Source organism: Castor canadensis, chromosome 11 (assembly GCF_047511655.1).
Source record: "Castor canadensis chromosome 11, mCasCan1.hap1v2, whole genome shotgun sequence".
NCBI classification, from domain to species: Eukaryota; Metazoa; Chordata; class Mammalia; order Rodentia; family Castoridae; genus Castor; species Castor canadensis.
Window position 1 is genome coordinate 119,721,574 of NC_133396.1, and position 17,954 is coordinate 119,739,527.

Below are 17,954 nucleotides of genomic sequence, written 5' to 3' on the forward strand. Positions count from 1 at the left end.
TTGATTCAGGTTTGGGTTTTTGTTTATTTGCTTGATATTTAAGGCCATGTCTGTGTGTATCAGTCAGTTTAAAAAATATACCACCTATCTCCTTAATCTCAGGCAGCCATTTCTTATGAGTATTAACTAATTCCTCTGGTGGATACAAAATAAGTAATTGTTTGATGGAAATCAACTGCTGTTTCATCATATTCCCTACAAAATGAATAATGGCTGAATCTTCCTCTATTTTCTGTAATACCTGGCCAATAATTGGTATTTACTGAATACAATTTTACCTGTGTATGTACTGCAAATAGGTCTACTTTAATTTCAGTAGTCACATTCAGTAAAATATAGTATTGTTTGCACATTTAAAAATGTGTATGACTACAGTATTAAGTGGTCACATGATAAAAATTCCCACTCAAACAGGAAACAATAGAAAAATTTGTAGTCTAGAGCTCTTTAATATATTCGACACTGTGCCACGTCAGTGTCCAGTCCTCTAAATAATTATAAGCCACCCCAATCATGCTAAAGTGGGTTTCCATCAATACTGAGGTTATCTTGGCTTTGCCTCAACTGACCCTGAGTGGGGAAGGAAGAATAGCCTGGGCACACCTAATGGCTACTTGCTGTCCAACAGCCGAGGAAGGGCAAGTGTACTGAAGCAGCAAATCAATCACCAGACTCATTAACCCAGTGCCTCCCACCCCTCTCATGAGCTCCCCAGCCTTGCAGCTGGCCACTGCTCTCCTACAAGCTCCCAAATCACTTCTACCACCTTCAAAGGGCTATACACCTGCTCACTGCACCACACTTCCCTCTGCCCTGCAGCTGCAACTTAAAAGAAAAATGTTTCCAAAATAAAACCCTCACTCGCCCCAACACAATGGACACACACACATACACCATGAGAATCCACTAGTGTTGGTGTTCTGTACAGACCCTACTCTGCTAAGTTTCCTAGCCCCTCTGTCCTTTCTGCCCCACCACCAGAGCCCTGTGGCTCTGTCCAAGGACGCCATGCTGCCTGCAATTCTGAGACCTGCATGGCCACTGCCTTCCCTCTCTCCTGCTTGGAAGTCACAGCCTCCCATCAGGGTTCTGTTTGCCAGCCCTGTACTGTACTTCATTAGGCAGCTCTATTTAATGGTTTCAACAAAAGCAATCATTTTAGCCCAACTGCCTTGACTAAATTAAAATTTCCAATCTCTGTTTTAGTGTTCTGCAACTGATGTATACATAAGCAAAACTGGTCAACATCTGCCAGGGGGTTGGCCAAAAGTTCTGTAAAGATGTGCTTCACATTTCTGAAGCATGTGCAAAGTAACAGCGTCCTTATCCTCCCGAGAGCTCTCATGGTTTTACTTCACCATTTGTTCAAACACACTTTAGCTGCGTATAAGCCGTACAGTTGATTCTCCCCTTGGTTGCCGTTTCGTCTGTAGTGTCATTTTGAGTAATTGGGGTATGGTAGCTGATCAACTTACAGGTTTCTCATTGGCAGAAAGGGACCGTATTGGCACCAAGAAAGAATATGATGGGTCCTCTCGGTGCATAAGCAAGTGCCCCTCTCTTGCACTTGGCTACCCAAGGCCATTAGGAAATAAGCTTAATAAGGCCTTCCAGTGTATATATCTTCCCTCTTCCCACGCAGAGGGAGGCACCTATAGAAGAAACTTTGCGCACCATTGTGAAAAGATGGTCAATGTACATATTTAGTCAGTGATCTGTGAAAGTTTTTGAATTAGTTTTTAAAGCTTTGTTAAGACCAGAACGCACAGATGTTGAAAACAAGTTCAGATGTAGCGACAGATGGTATTTGATTATGAAGCAGACTGTTCATATAATACAAAGATGCTGCTTCTGCCATACACAAGTAACTGCAGAGAGTGCAGTAGAAATTTTGGAAGGCAGGCAGTTCGAGAGGGTCTTTGTGCAGCAATAACTTTCCCATTTTCCAGCAGTGCTAGAATTGGAATAATATTCCCCTTTTCTTTTCAATCAGCTTCTCCCTCTGCTCTTCTATGCCCCACCTCCCTAACCAGTCTTTTTTTCCTCTAGCCTTGAAAAGGCTTCTCTCCCTTCTGCCAACTGTCTTACCTACCATTACTTCTTTCACAACCATGCCAGTTCAGAGAGAGGGTGACCTTAGTGGAGACAGGCTTCTGCACAATATTAGGAGGAAAGAGGAAATGATTGCCAATGTTTGCATAGGTTAAGGAAAAAGACTTCTTATCATTTATACTTTTCTATGAGAACTCAATCTTTTTTATCCATTTGGTGCTGGGTCTTGTGCGCCAAGCAAGTGCTCTACCACTGAGCAATACTACCAGCCTGAAGATGTACTCTTAAAACAAAATGCAGGGTACAATTTGGCTACAAGCATGCTGCTGCACATATGAAGTTAAGTCTGCCACCAGCACAGCAAGAGCACCATTTAAACTGAGCTACCTCTTCTGTGAAATGGGCTAGCAGTTGCTTTGCTTGCCTCTCAGAGATGCTAAGAAGAACATACAGGATGTTGGATCAGCAAGTATGTTAAAAAATAAGAAGTGTTATTTACATGCATGTCGTTGTCATTGTTGAGACTGAAAAACCCTTGGGGACTTTGGGGCTGCAGGCATTTAGAGATCTGGTGCCACCGCTTCCTGACTGTTGATAGTTTGTTGGGGAAGGTTCTGGTTGTAGTGCCAGAGAAGGAGACAGGCTTAGACAATAAGAAGGGGGATTCAACAACCTCTATTCCTTCATAATGCATGCTTTTAAGTCTAAGTAAGTTATTAGGCTGTGTTTCCAAAGTATTTCAGGATTGTATGACTTTTCTTTCTCAACTCATTTGTGTTCCTGTGTGTGTGATGGTGGTGATGTGGATAGGGAAGGATCTGGAGAGGGAGAAGGGCAGGGCCAGTGCAGCCTCATTCCTGCACAACTCTCAGGCCCACCGCCTGCCTCTAGCAATCCAAGTCTCTTGTTTTGAAGAGCTTACTATGTGCCAAGTAATATTCAACAAACACAGATGAGCAAGACGAGATGAGAGAAGAAGCCAGCATGCCAAGATATATTGGAGGAGATTTCGAGGGAACGGCATCCATAACATAGCTCCAGTGAGGCGGTGCCTGTGTGTAGAGAGTGGGGAGCAGTTCAGTGTGGAGGTGGATGGGAGAGAGAGGACTGTTTTGGGGTGGCATGTCAGCTGTGATGTTTCACATGCTGCTCCTACAAATACCTCTTTCTATTTTTTTAAAATTCCACTTGTCTGCAGGCCAACAGAATCAACCTACTTTTAGTCAGGACAATGCTGATGTGACACTGATAAAATCCTATGGTTTGATTAGGCAAAAAGTACAGAGATTTTGATTCTCTTTCAAATTTGAAAATATATGTTAAGGTTCATTATATCTTTCCTGCAGACAGCACTGGTGACATTTGCATGACTCAATCCAAAATGAAAATGTGTAAACCCTTCAAAAATGATTAAGAGTTTCAAGAGGGTGGCAGCAGAGCACAAAGTCAATGTGCGCCCTCTTAAGCACAGGCCCCCTTTGTAATGACACAGGTCACATGCTCATGAACTGGCCCTCTGGCACAAGGTGGATGGAAAGCAAAGTTCTCCAATCAGCTCCCATCCTGAATCTCTTAGCCACTTGGGAAATTTCTGTGACGTGAGTATCAATTCGTTGAACTTCAAGACATGAGCGGATTGCTCAGGGTGAGAAGGAAAATAGATGCAGTGTCCATAGGTTCATAATAGAAAATGGAGTGGAGTGGACAGCAGGCTGGACAAGGATTCAGAAGTCCTGGGTTTACTGTCAAATCCTATCACTAATTGGATTTATGAGTGTGCCCCTAAGAAAGGATCATCAGGCCTGCTTGTTTCAAGAGTCTCCCAGGGTTAATGTGAGCTCTAAGTTTGATGAGGTGGATGTCAGTGCATGAGGTTCGGAGCACTGGCAGGTCAGTGTTCTTGGTTCAGGTGAGGTACACTGCAGGTGGTGGGAGGTGAGCTGATGAAGCCAGCAGTCAGTGAGGAGATACAAAGCATCCTTTGTGCTCAGGCTTGTGGAGGGGACCACAGTGACTACAGTGATGATCAGAAAAAGTCTGTGCTTGGACCAACCTGATGCATCTCTACTCTGAGCTTTGCCCCTTCCCCAGACTCTGGAAGAAGAATTTAAGTGAAGGTACAGAAATCCTTAGGAGGTAAGTAGACCATCTGTAAATGTTCACTCAGATAGGAAAACCAGCTCCAGAAGAGGCTATGTTAACACATCAGAAAAATATCAGTAATGGTGACCTAATGATGTTCAGAAATAATTTCTAGCCACTGATGAACCAGGGACATTTGATTAAAGAGTTCTACTTAGATAGCAAGACACAGCTTCATGTGTGGAGCTGAAAGGTGGGGAAGATCTTTGGCCCTGACTCAGGCTTTGCTTTCTGTTTCTGAACATTGCTGCTTTTAATGAAGACCAATCTAATCTTTGTCCCTCTCCTTTCCTCCCCCATTACTCCTGTTTGAGGGCCACCATCTATCTCTAAGGGAAGTATTACTGTCACCTTGCTTGGTAACAAGCCAACCAGGCAAAGCCTGGTTTGTGTGCCCTGCTTTGGGGGAAAATTGCCTCCATTAAAGTGAGAGGGACCAGCTGGCCCATGTCTCAACTCTTGACCCAGAGATACTATGGGGAATGAATTTGAGTTGCTTTAAACCACCATGTGTTTTAGTAAATTGTCGCACAACCAGGCTTTCCTTTGCTGTAGACAATCTAGGTAAAGAACATATGATAGAGAATATGAAAGAAACCTGAGAGCTTTCTAGACCAGAACATGTGGTAATTAAGAACACAAGTTTTGGAACCAGATACACCATGGCCACATCCCATTTTATCACTTACTAGCTGGGTGACCTTAGGCAAATAATTTTCTTCCTCTTTGTCCTCATGGACAGGTGTAATGATGGTATCAAGATGTAATGAGTTGGTTAAGTGCTAAGAAACTCAACAGGGCCTGGAATGTTGTAATCCTAGATAACTGTTTGCTGTTGTTACCATTCAGAGTAAAGAGCTATATAAGACTGGGTAGTAGAGAAAGATCTTGTAAGTGCACAAAAATTTTGGGAAGTTTTCAGTGGAAAGTAGGAGTTAAGACTAGGTGAGTTTTAGGGAGTTTCTGCTGTTGTGGGAGGTTTTAGAAGGAGCAGAAATGGGGAAAGAGGATTGTTTCAGATGCTTGCTAGCTTTAATACTTCATTTTCTACACAGTGTTTCATCCAGAGATTATGTAGAGATCTGAAGTGCTCTTAATTACCTTCTTGTTGCAAGAGAGCTTCTTTAAATATGCTGCAGACTTAGACCTGCCTGTGTGAACTCAGAGACATAGTAGGTTCCGTATTCGTTCATTGAGTCACACCCAATGAACAGCAAATGCAATTATGACCCATGCATTGTGCCAGATAATATGAATCACACACAGTTTCTGCCCTCAGCAAGTCTTTGATTTGGATATGTCAAGTACAGAGGAGGGATCTACATAATAACAATGGTGTTTATAGAGATCTTACTGTAAACCATGTTCTGGTAATGGTTAATTGGAAATGGCTTGTGCCTTCTAGGAACTTTCAGTCTAGACATGTAACAAGTATAATGCAGAGATAAGCAACATAATAATAGCTATTGTTATTACATATTTAATAATATGTAATTTAATAATAATATTCTAGATCCTCTTTTAAATAAAACACATGGATTATTCTATTTAAACAGTAGTCCTATATATTAGGTAACGTTGTTGTCCCCATTTTAAAGATTGTGTACAAGGGTAGTAAGGTTACTTGAAGTAGAGCCAGCAGGCAGACTCAAATGGTCTGAACACAGGGTCATTGATTTCTGATGCCTACATGAAAATAGTGTAGAATGACAATAACACAGGCTCTGAAGTAATACAGAAAAGGCAAAATAATTTTACCTGGAAGAGAATTGGGGAAGGAGGTATAAAAATCTAGTAGAGATATATTAACAACCAAACAATATTTAATGACTTATAAGAATAGCACTATCTCCTCCACCCTAGAGGCAACCACTTTTAATTGTTTTTCAATTTTAACTTATTTGCTGGGTATTTCTGTAAGAGTTAGTTAGACATTATCTATTGACTTCCTGCTTTAAGAATGGAAACCTAACTCATTTAGGTACTGTGGTAGTTAGCTTGCCATTGCTGTGACATTGATAAAACAACTTATAAGAGAAGAAAAATTTCACTTCATTCACAGTTTCAGACCATGGATGTTTAGCCCTGTTCCTTCAGGCTTGTGGCAAGGCAGAACATTATGGCGCAGAGCAAAGTTGCTATTGTCATGGTGGCTGGGAAGCAAAGGGGAGAGAGGAAGGGGCTGGAGTCCCAGTATCCCTTTCAAGGGCACATCTCCAATGACCTAATTCTTCCACTAGGCCTCAACTCATAAAGGTTCCATCACCTCCTGATAGTGTCATCAGCTGGGGAGCAAGTTTTCAATACCTAAGCCTTTGAGGGACATTTAAGATTCAATCTGTAACAGGATTAATCTGGCTGCTGTGCTGAGCATTCCTGGTAGGATGGAGTGAAAGCAGAAGCAGGAAGATCAGGTGAGAAATTAATATGGCATAGGTCAAGGTTATAAGGTCAGATAGGAAGTTCTGCTTTCTTCATATATTTTTGAATGTTAGAGCCTAGAAGATTTGCTGATCAGTCAGACATGGTATATGGGAGAAAAAGAAAAAAATCAAAGGCCTTGTTTTGGCCTCAATAGCAAGAAGAACAGAATTGAGTTTACTGAGTCAGGGAAAACTGTGTTCCATGGGCTTGGCTGGGTAGAGAAATTGGAAGTTCAGTTTTGGGAATGTTAAACTTGAAATGTTTAGTAGATATCCAAGTGGAAATGTTGAATACACAGTTGGATAGAAGAGTCTGGGAGTTCATCCAGCTGGAGCTACACATTTGGGAGCTGTCAGTGTATAGATGGTATTTCAAGCAATGATACTGGATAAGATCACTTGGGGCTATACATAATGGAGAAAGATCAGATAAGAGCTCTAAGATGCACCTAGTCCTTCTACTGGTTACCTTTGCAAACTTTAAATACCACCTTGAAATCTCTCTATCTCTTTTAGAGATAAAAATGATAAGGCTTTCTTTTTTATCTCTGCCTCCTGTGGCCAGCCATGCCTCTGTTTTGTCATTATCAAGGTTGATAGCATTTACATTCTTCTCTGTAACCATCTTTTAGTTCTCCCTGTTAAGTCCATATGCTGATTCTCAATGTTAACAGAACAGGAAACAGCTTTTATATTTTTACAAATTATGAATTTTGGATACTGTTAAGCCAGGCAGTGGAAGGTATAATTTCTTCTTTCCTGGCTCAGTCATTCACTAAATAGTTATTGACTCCCTGAAATATCTCAGGCACTGTTTAAGGTGTTAGCACTATACAAAACAAATTGCCCTTCCTTATCATCTTACTTTCTTAAATGAATCTTATATCACTTGAGAGATAATGTGTCTATAGTTAATATCAAAAGATTCTTTTTCAAAACCTTTAAAAATCTCTTTTATCAGGCTAGTTCCCCGATATTAGAAATCACTACACTAGCTTTCTTTTTTTGTGTTTGTATGTGTGTGTGTGTGTGTGTGTGTGTGTATATGAACATCATATATATATGATATTCTCTTATAATTTATAAATTATTTGAAATCATGTTACATTTTAGTTTTTCTAATTTCATTTCCTTGCAGTTTGGTTTTGTTTATTTTCTTATTCACTTGGAGTTTCTACTTGCTTTGTTTTTTCTTATTATGGGAAAGAACACATAATTTCATTGTCATTTCAAAACACTTTCCAGCTTCTTACTCATTCTACAGAATCAACATGCAGAAACTTTTTTTGTTTTTCTGAAGACATCATTCTTGGAACTACTGAGTTCTTATTCTGATTTGAACTAATTTAATTCTAAGCCAATGTTACACAGCTGCCAACTTGCCTTCTATATAATTCCTGGATTTTTATTTTTTATTTATTCTCCATCTTTCTCTTTCTTGGTTTCCATCTTCATTCTATTGGAATATATCTCAGGTAAATTTTTCAGAAAGAATATATGAAAAATAAGCTTTTGAGTCAGTGAATAACGGAGTCTTTATTGTTATATTTTATTGATAGTTTGGATTATTATTATATTCTACATTCTTATAGTCTACATGTGAATAGTGTTTTAAGGGATAACAAAGAATAGAAGCAGCAAATAAGAAAAATATTCAGGTGGAGGGATTATCTATGCAAATGTACCAAAGCATGAAATAACAGTATGTATTGGGAATCATGAGTAACTCAGTGTTATAGGGTATAAATGGCAAGAATTAGAGCAAAGGGAAGAAGTATGGGAAATAAAGCTGAGGGAGAAGGTAGGGTCATATCTTAAGGAATCTTTCATGTCTTGCTAAGGGGATTGATTATAATACTGAAGTGAAAGGGAACCTTAGATTATTCTCAATCTGGGAAAATACCATGACCAGAGATATGACACAATAAGATTGCATGCAGCAGTATATGGAGAATGGTCATGAGATTAGAAGAAAAGTATCTAGCACAAAAGAAATAGCTCATTATGGCAGGAGTGTGCAATGATAGAATAGTAACCAGTAATAGGTCATAAGGGTGTTAAGAGCCATGTTAAGGCTTTTGGACTTTATTCTGGACCAATAATAAAAACTCCAGGTTTTAAATAAAGGGATTAATACTGTGATTAATATCTTAGAAAAATCACTCTGGATACAGTGCAGGAAAATGAATGCATATTGGGCTAGAAAGACTAGAGGTAGAAAAGCCAATCACAATGTTATTTGTTGCCACTGCAGAACTTGAGATGAGAGTCGATGGGGAATATGAACTGACACAGAGAGAGGAAAATGGATTTGAGTGTTACAAGGAAGATGAATCAAAAGCCAAATGATTGATTACACATGGGGATGGAGAGAAAAATGACAGACTTGTGTTGTGGGCTCTCCATTTGGGTCAGTGGGTGAATGGATCATGACACAATTCTCTTAGAAGACATTGTGGGGGAAAGATGTCATAATTTGGGCTGAAGAACATGCCAATAATGGATTTTGTGAATCTCTTTTCTTTTCTGTTTAAATAGAAATCACCTTTATCTGTCTGGTGAAGCAAAGAAAAGAACCTACTGCCTTCTCTTCTCCAATGCACTAGAGCATAATCGCTATTACCCTCGCCTTTCTGGAAACACCCTCCTTTTTTTTTAAAGCCCTCAAAACCTCTCTGTTTCCTTTAAACACAGGCCCTTACCCTTGCTATACTCTTTGCCTTGAACTATTTTCCCTCCTCTTTGGCCACAGAACACCTGCTCATTCTTTAGAGCTCAGTGACAGTCACTTTCCCAAGGATACCTGCCTGACCCTCTGCTAGCTCCAGGGTCTCTTGATCCACGCCAATCCTTTCTTCTCATTACTCAGCTCCTTTACTAGTGAAGACCTTTTCAGTCTCTATAGTTCTTTTATTTTTGTAAAATAACTATCTTCTCCACTGGAGTAGAGCCTTCATGAGGGTAAGAAGCATGTCTATTTCTCTCATCTCTGTTTCCGCAGAGCTTGGAACAAATGCTTATTGAAAGAATGAATGAGAAGAATGTCATGCAGATTAGCTGTAGCTGTGACCTCAGAAACTTTTGGGCCCCAGGGCAAAATGACATGTCTCAGATAATTCTCAGCAGCTGTTTGAGAAGTTGCACGGTTAATTCCCAGACTGCATTTTATCAGTTCAGGCAAAACTACCTCCCAGGCTTCTAGGATGCACCACTTCAAGTTTGGGGTTCAGGAAGCCACACTTTTGCCAGGTCACTCTGGTTCAGCAACAAGTAGGAAGCTTACCTAGGAGACAAGAGGGAGTACACACAAGCAAGGTGCTCCCCTTCTTCAGTGTTTGCTGTTTGTATATTAACCTCTTTAATATAGACTGGATCTCAATCATGATTCCCTCTTGATTGCCGTGTGTATAAGGTGAGCTCAATGTATATGTGTTAAAAAACCAAATGAATACATTAAGATGTGTTCCTGATCTACTATCTATCATCTGTCTTTCTAATCTGTCTATCTCTGTACAAATTGGTCTGGAGTCTTCAGAAGCAAGCAATAGGACCTTTTCTTCAACAATGTGCTCCAGCCACTATACATCATTGCTGGATAGACATGCGTGCATCCCCCAATATCGTGAAGAACTCTCTCTCCTGAGACTGATCAAGAACTCTGGGGCTTTGGGGATGCAGGAAGATTGAGGATATGCCTTGAATCTCTAGTCAACTGTGTTTCTGTTCCCAGTGCTTCCTACTTACACTACTGAAGGCTAGTAAAGGCAGGTGGCTCTGTTGACGCATATTCCCTACCATAACAAGCTATCTCTGCCTCAGCTTTCAATACTGTGTACTTAGCACTCAGTCCAGCAAAGTAATCAGACAGCAATTCCCCTCATCCTTCTACGTCAGGAAAGCAGCTTTCTGCTTCCTCTGAGCTGCAACCATCAGCTCCCATTATCTCCGGTCACCAGGGCATGGGGTTGGTCTACATCTCGCTTTTCCCCTTCAGGCACAAAAGTGTTCATCCTTCCTTTCTCAGGAACAGTGCTGTCAACCCACAGACCTGATGGGTAAAGACCTGGAAAGTCTCCTGGAATGAGGTAGCCAAATTCAAGCATGTAAAGGTCAGGCTTTTCATAAAGCGAAGACAAGTTTCATTTCCTCTTCCTCCTCTCTTTTCTTCATTTGTCCTTAAGACTAGTATATAAGAAAGGTATCCAGTTAAGTTCTCAGTTACTCATTCTGTTTGATATATAAGCAAATAGAATGAGGTCATATGACTTACTGTGTTTCATTAAATCTAAGATGCATCACTTGTAAGGCATGCCATCACTTTACTTTCTCAACATTTTTATTAGCATGTATTAGTTGTACAGAGCGGTTTCAATGTGACATTTCCATATGTGCTTACAATGTATCTTGCTCAGATTCAGCCCCGTCACCATTCTCCCTCATCTCCTTCCTCTCTCTTAAAACAATTTCAACAAGTTTCATTGTTCTATTTTCATACAAACATATAAAGTACACTGACCATATTCACCCTTCTTTTCCCCTCCGTTCCCCTCCTCCTTCCCACTAGTACCACCTCTAACAGGACTTGTTTTGCCCTCCTGTTCATTTTTAAAGTGTATACTCATTGTTCAGAAGGGTTTCATCATAGTTTTTCACCCACTTTAATCATATTAATCCCCTTTATTACTCTCCTACCCTTTCCCCCACCCCTGTTATTCAGCAGCTTTCAGTGCATTTCATCATGCCATCTTCCCACACAAATGAAATATATTTTGATATTATTCACTCTCTTTCATTCTCTTTTCCTTTCCCTGGTCCCCTTAAACAGGCCTGCCATTACAAACATGTTCTATGTATCTATGCATATATGATCATGTTTATATTTGCATGTTTATCTTTTGGGTCTATCTTCCACATATGAGAGAAAACATGCTATCTTTGTCTTTCTACCTGCCTTATTTTGCTTAACATGATAACCTCTAGTTCCATCCATTTACCTGCAAATGACATAATTTCATTCTTCTTTATGGTGGAATAATGCTCAATTGTGTATGGATACCATATTTTCTTAATCCATTCATCAGGTGTAGCATGCCATCGTTTTAATGTTTTACTAAGAAGAAAAAGTTGCAGCCTTTTAGAAGTATTAAATACTGTTAAGTATATGAATTTCAGAACTGTTGACATGTGGAAAAAAAAAGAATTTTAGGATTAACAAAGGTTCCCACCCTTTTTTTAGTTAACGGTTTGCCTTGGAATTCTTTCCGTTTTGATACTAGAAGGATTTCTTTCACTGTAAAAAACCATCCTATAGTATTCCAACTAAGGAAGTAGAATAATTTTATTTGTTCATGTATCTACAGATGGATTGTATTTTTGCATTTGAAAACAGTGCTTTAATGACATTTTTACACATTTTGATGTATTTTTTTAAGATTTCCAGTTCCCACAGCAAGAATTACTACATCATGTTAAATTTTGACGCTGTCAGTTTGCTCTGCATAAAACGATACCTGTTTATAATCTGCAATAGTCCCTGAGCATGTCCATTTCCCCATGCTCCTGTCAAATCTGGATAATATCAGTGTTTTCTACTTTTTCTAAACTAATTAGCCCCAAATAGTGTTATGTTGTAATTTGTACTTCTTTAATTGCTGGAAAGGTTAGGCACATTCTCAAGTGTGCCTTAGTCATTTTTGTTTCTTCTCTGGTACTTTGCCTATTTTGTCATCAGTGGCCCAATTTTTACTGATTTGTAGAAGTTTTTTCTATAGTAAGACTCACAGTCTGCATGTATTTAATATGTATTTTCTCTCTGCTTATTTTTTCTAACATTTCCCATACTTTTGCAGATATGTAATGTTTTATATAGCCATCTTTTATTTTACTTCCATATGACTTCTGGATTTTGTGTTGCTTGAAAACTCTTCCAGACTACACAGTTATAAAATTAATTTTCCAGAGCTTCATGTGTGTATTATGTGCATGTGTGTGACTGTGTCTGAATACATATTTTCAACCTTTTGTCTATCATAAGTTCATTTTTTGCATATGGCATTCTAACTTTGTTTTTCTTCATTCTTTTTTGTTAGTTTTTGGTTTTTAGGGATCTCACTATGTAGCCCAGGCTGCCCTTGAACTCTCTATCCATCTGCCTTAACCTCCTGAGTAGAGTGCTAGGAATTACAGGCATGCACCACCACGCCTGTTTTTGTTTTTTTCATATCACCACCAAATTTTCCTAATGCTATTTGTTGAATGGTTTATCTTTTCCTCCTGAATTGAAAGCAATCTTTATTATAGACTGAATTCCTATGCTTATCTGTATCTTTTCCTGGATTTTCAATTCTACTTCCTTGAATTATTTTTCTCCATCTTTGGATTAATATCACAGTATTTTTAATTACTGGGACTTCAAAATTTGTTTTTATATTTTTTGGAGCAAATCATAGAAAAGATATCAAAATATACATAATCCTCTGAATATTTATTGAGTGTCCTCTGTGTGCCAGGCTGTGTTGTAGTTTTTGAGCATGTATAGACCTTTCTGAGCCTCAATTTTGATAGTTTAATTTTAATAGTTTATTAGTGGATTCTCTCCCCACTTCCAGTATTTTTTCAACTTTTTACAAACCTTTTTCTCTTCTCGTAAACTTTAAAATGGTTTGTAAAGTTTCATAAACAGTTCTCTGAATTTGATTGAGAGTATATTAATTTATAGCTAAATTTATTACATGAATTTACTGAGTAAAGTTATTGAGCAAATTAGAGAACATAAACCTATTTTTCATTTTGGATCTTCCCATTCAAAAAACTATTTTACCTTTATGTGTCCCAGTTTCCTTTTATAAAATAATGAGGACAATATAACTGCCTTATACTGTTTCTGAGAAAACTAAAGAAATAATCTATGTACAAATCTTAGGCCATTCTCAGTACATTAAAATAATATAACAAGTTATTAGTCATTACTAGTTACCAGTAGTGCTTATAATTTTTAAAAGTCCTTATATCCTTACAATACAGTTTTATGGCTTTATTCCTAATATTTTATAAGTTTCATTGCAATTTTATTTCTATAGAAAAATAGATTGAAACATACATTCATTCTCTGGACATTTATGAACTATCTTCTGTGGTCTTTTTCCATTTCTTCTTATGGTCTAGCTTTATGAATATTGGTAAGTACCAAGACCAGAGAATCAGAGTCTAGATTCAGAAGGGTTAATATCCCATGTCCTTAAATGATGAATGTTTGATTTCCTAAATCAACTATAAATACACTTTCAGTGCTGCACTGCTCATACCTGTCTTCCCTTGGACCAGTTGGTATACCCTGGGGAATTGGTTGAATGGAGTATGGGAGCAATCCTTGCCATTAGCATCTTTGAACACTGACTTAGGCAAACTGTGCCTTAGACTGTATACTTTGTAAATGACCATTTTATCCAAGGTGGGAAGCAAGTAGTTTAGAACTCAGTACTTCTAAGAAGAGGATATAGCTTGGTGGACTCCAACCATTGTCACGGTGCTCAAGAGAGGAAGTGGCTAAAATTTACTAGAGTTTTTAGGAATGATACCTTAAATAAGAGAGGTCAGTGGGCAGAACGCTAGGTAAAACATATCAGCTGAGGCGGATGTGAACCTGAAAGAATACTGCCTCTCTCCTGAACAAGCTATGCAGAGGATTTATCTATTCATTGGGCAACAAAGTCATATCATTAATATTCAAAAGAAGAATATGATGGTTGCTATGATTATAAGATTTAAAAAATATCCCCCAAAAGGTCTTTTTAAGGGGATCATCTTTCTTTCCCTTCCTTCCTTCCTTCCTTCTTTCTGTTTCTTTGTTTCTCTCTCTCTCTCTCTCTCTCTCTCTCTCTTTCTCTCTCTCTCTCTCTTTCCTTCTTTCCTTATCTGTGTCCAGGTATAGGAAGGAGTCACACAATTAGAAGTTTGTTAGTTTATTTATTTATTTGCTTTCTTTCAAACATCAGCAGGGCACACTTGGCTTATGTTCAGATAATTTTAAAGTGAGTATTGCAATCATGAGTATTGTTGAACCTTTTCTTCCTTTCTCTATTCATTCTTACGAGGATGGGATCCCCTCAAATGTTACTGGCTCAGTTCCACTATGTCAAATGTATGCAGCAGAGAAAGGGGATACACCAGCAGCTGGAGTGGCTGAGCGGAAGGAAGGAGACTAAAATGTATTAATCCCATTTTAAGCAACAGGCACTGTGTTGAATGCTTTCAGATACAATGCCACATTTAATCCTCCTGACAATCTTGCAAGGAGGACATTGCTATGATTATTTTGCAGATAGAGTAACTGAGGCTCAGGGAAATGAAGATATGAATCTGGGTCTGTTCAACTCCAAAGCTTGTGTGTGGGTCAACAGCATCAGCTTATTCTGAGTTCCAACTAGAATTATGAGTGATCTCAGGTCAGGTCTCCAGCAATCCTTGAGACAAGACCTGTGTAATTTTGAAGTCACAGATGAGTGTCAGTGAGCTGGACTTAGCCATGTAGCAATGACTTCATTATTGGTAGAATATTCCACCAAGAGTTCCTCTGACAGGAGGTCAAATTTCTTTCCAAGAGAATGAAGATCTGTGTTCATCGTGGGAATGCTATTGTCTTGCTGTTTCAGCTCAAAAATTGACTTTCTGGAACCAGGTCATACTCAGTTGCTGGGCTTTCCATCTACAATTTTGCTTAGTGAGTTAAGATTAGATGAACAGAGCTGAGGAAGCTGTAGGCAGACAGAATTAGTGATAATTCTTTCCCACAATACTGCACTCCATTCTTCTAACATACCTCAAGTGCATGCCCTCGGCCAAAACAGATCTGGTGAGAGGAAGATTAACAATGCTGACAAAAATAGTCCCTGACTTGATAAAACAAATATCAACTGGGTCAAGGGACAAGAACTGCCCATAACTAACCTTGGGATCTAATATGTTCTTCATTAGCACAGAATTGCACCATCTTAAGTATTTCACCTCATGCTAACTCTGAAGTTAGACCTTATGCCACTGCCCTTGAACTTAGTCAATATTTGAAAACTGTGTGTGTGTGAGGGGGGAGAGGATATAGATCTGTATGAGAGGTAAATGGAAGATATTCTGGAATAACATTTATGATTTTCTATAAGCTCCTAATTCCTAATGTGTTGAACTTTAGAGCTAACCTTTGGAGACTAGGTTACTTGGGCCGATGTTTTCTGTAACACTGTGTGCATTCGTGGGGGCCAGTGGAGTGGTAAATAGTCATTGAAATAAAACGTGGCTTTGTCTTGGTCTGAGCTCCCTAATTTCCTCTCAAGATAAGGATGAGCTCATCGAACCTATCCGTCTCTGGATCAGTAAACACTCTGCATGGGTCAAATTCCAGACCCTGGGCTCCTGCACTTCGGGACCACATTGATTTTCCTTTTCCTGAGGCTTCGAGGTGAAAGGTCAGGGCGGGTGAGGATGTGGGTGGTCAGATTTCCTCTGTCTTCCATCTCTGCCTCCATACCCATTCTGCCCAAGGCTCTGAGACTCAGATGTGAGCACTGAATCTCACTAAGCTCAGAGCAATTTCAGTGGTGGGTGTGCCTTTTTCACCATCTCCTTCCACTTTTCGGTTGTACACCTACCAAATTTAGAGCATAATTTTGTGTCATCTGTTTTCTCACCCCATGCTGAGGATGGAAGCCAGAGCCTTATGCATGATAGGCAAGAACTCTACCACTGAGCTCCACCCCCAGCCCTTGTGCCATCTGTTTTTTTAAGTTAGCTTCTTTTCTGATCACTTATCCTTGAATTCTGGTCATTCCCAAATAGTTTCCCCACTCTACTCCACTCCACTCGTCTTTTACCTGTAGGAACTGGAACCCCATTTCCTCTCAGCCAAAGCAGACAGCAGTATTATGATGTGTGTGTTCTTAATGTCCTCCATCTCTAACACACACCTGCACACCACGCAGGAGCTCACTCACACCTTTGAAGAGAGGCTACGTCCACAGCTCACTCTCGTTTGTGTATCCTGCCTGCTTCCTTTACCAGGAGCTCCATGAGGGTTGATTTGGACTGAAAAGTTGAGAGAGGAAAACAGGCCCTGATGGTGGCATTTCAAACACCAATGACCACCCTGTGGGGGTGGTGAACAGTAATTTTTCCTCCCTGATTTCCATGTCCCCCTACCATTTGGTGAGCACATGCTACACTGGGAATGACATCCTTTCCTCAACTCCAGTGCTGGTGGTATCTTAGGAAGGAACAAACTTTGACTCAAAAAGACTGAAAAACTAAGAATTTATGGAGACTCAGCTTCAGATGCAGGACCAATGGTGGTCCTGTGGTACCCTCCTCCCTTCTGCAGGTAGAGTCGCTGACCTCTGAAGGGAGCAAGTCTGTATAGACCAGCTGTAGGCCAGACAGAGCAGATGGAGTGCATCTATCCAGGTCTGGACCTTGTTTCCTCATGGTCAGAGAAGAGCACATTTTCCCCTGTGCTCAGTGTTTTTATCTCTTAATATGCTTCCTACAAAAAAGTGTAATGCTTGCTTGCTGAACACTACAGAAATGGATAGTCGGTGGGATTGAAAATTGCCCCTTTACCTAAACACTTGCTTGTTCCCTTTCACATTTATTATGGTGGTGTGTGTTCTTGCACATTGTGTGCACGTGTGTGTGTGTGTGTGTGTAGATACAGATAAAGTTATCTCAATAAACAGAAACACAGAGGTAGATACATGTTACGTGAAAGCATTTCTATATTTACTTTTAAAAATCAACAGCACATGGCCAGGCACCGGTGGCTCATACTTGTAAACCTAGCTACTCAGGAGGCAGATATCGGGAGGATCGAAGCCAACCCGGGCAAATAGTTTGCATGGCCCTATCTTGTAAAAACCCATCACAGAAAAGGGCTGGTGGAGTGGCTCAAGGTGTAGACCCTGAGTTCAAGCCCCAGTATTGCAAAAAAAAAAAAGGAAACAACACGTCAATGATAACTTTCCATTTCACTAACTGGCTGTATTTCAATCTCCCACAATACTCCATAGACCATAAAATCAAAGTAGAAATCTTACAACTAAAAAGTAAAATGAAGTTTTTTAAACAATGGTGCAATTTTTTTGTGGTTGCCTATCCAGGTTAAATTCACCTTAAAGAGGCATAAAGTCACAAATAGTGATACCATTCCATCTATGATTTTCCATTATTACACATAGTTTGGAACATGTCACATAATATTTGGACACGGTCACCGAGGCTCTCCTGCTTCATACTGCAGTTATCTGTGACTTCTTCCCTTCTGGCTAGGGGTAAGTACCACTACCAGAAGGGCTT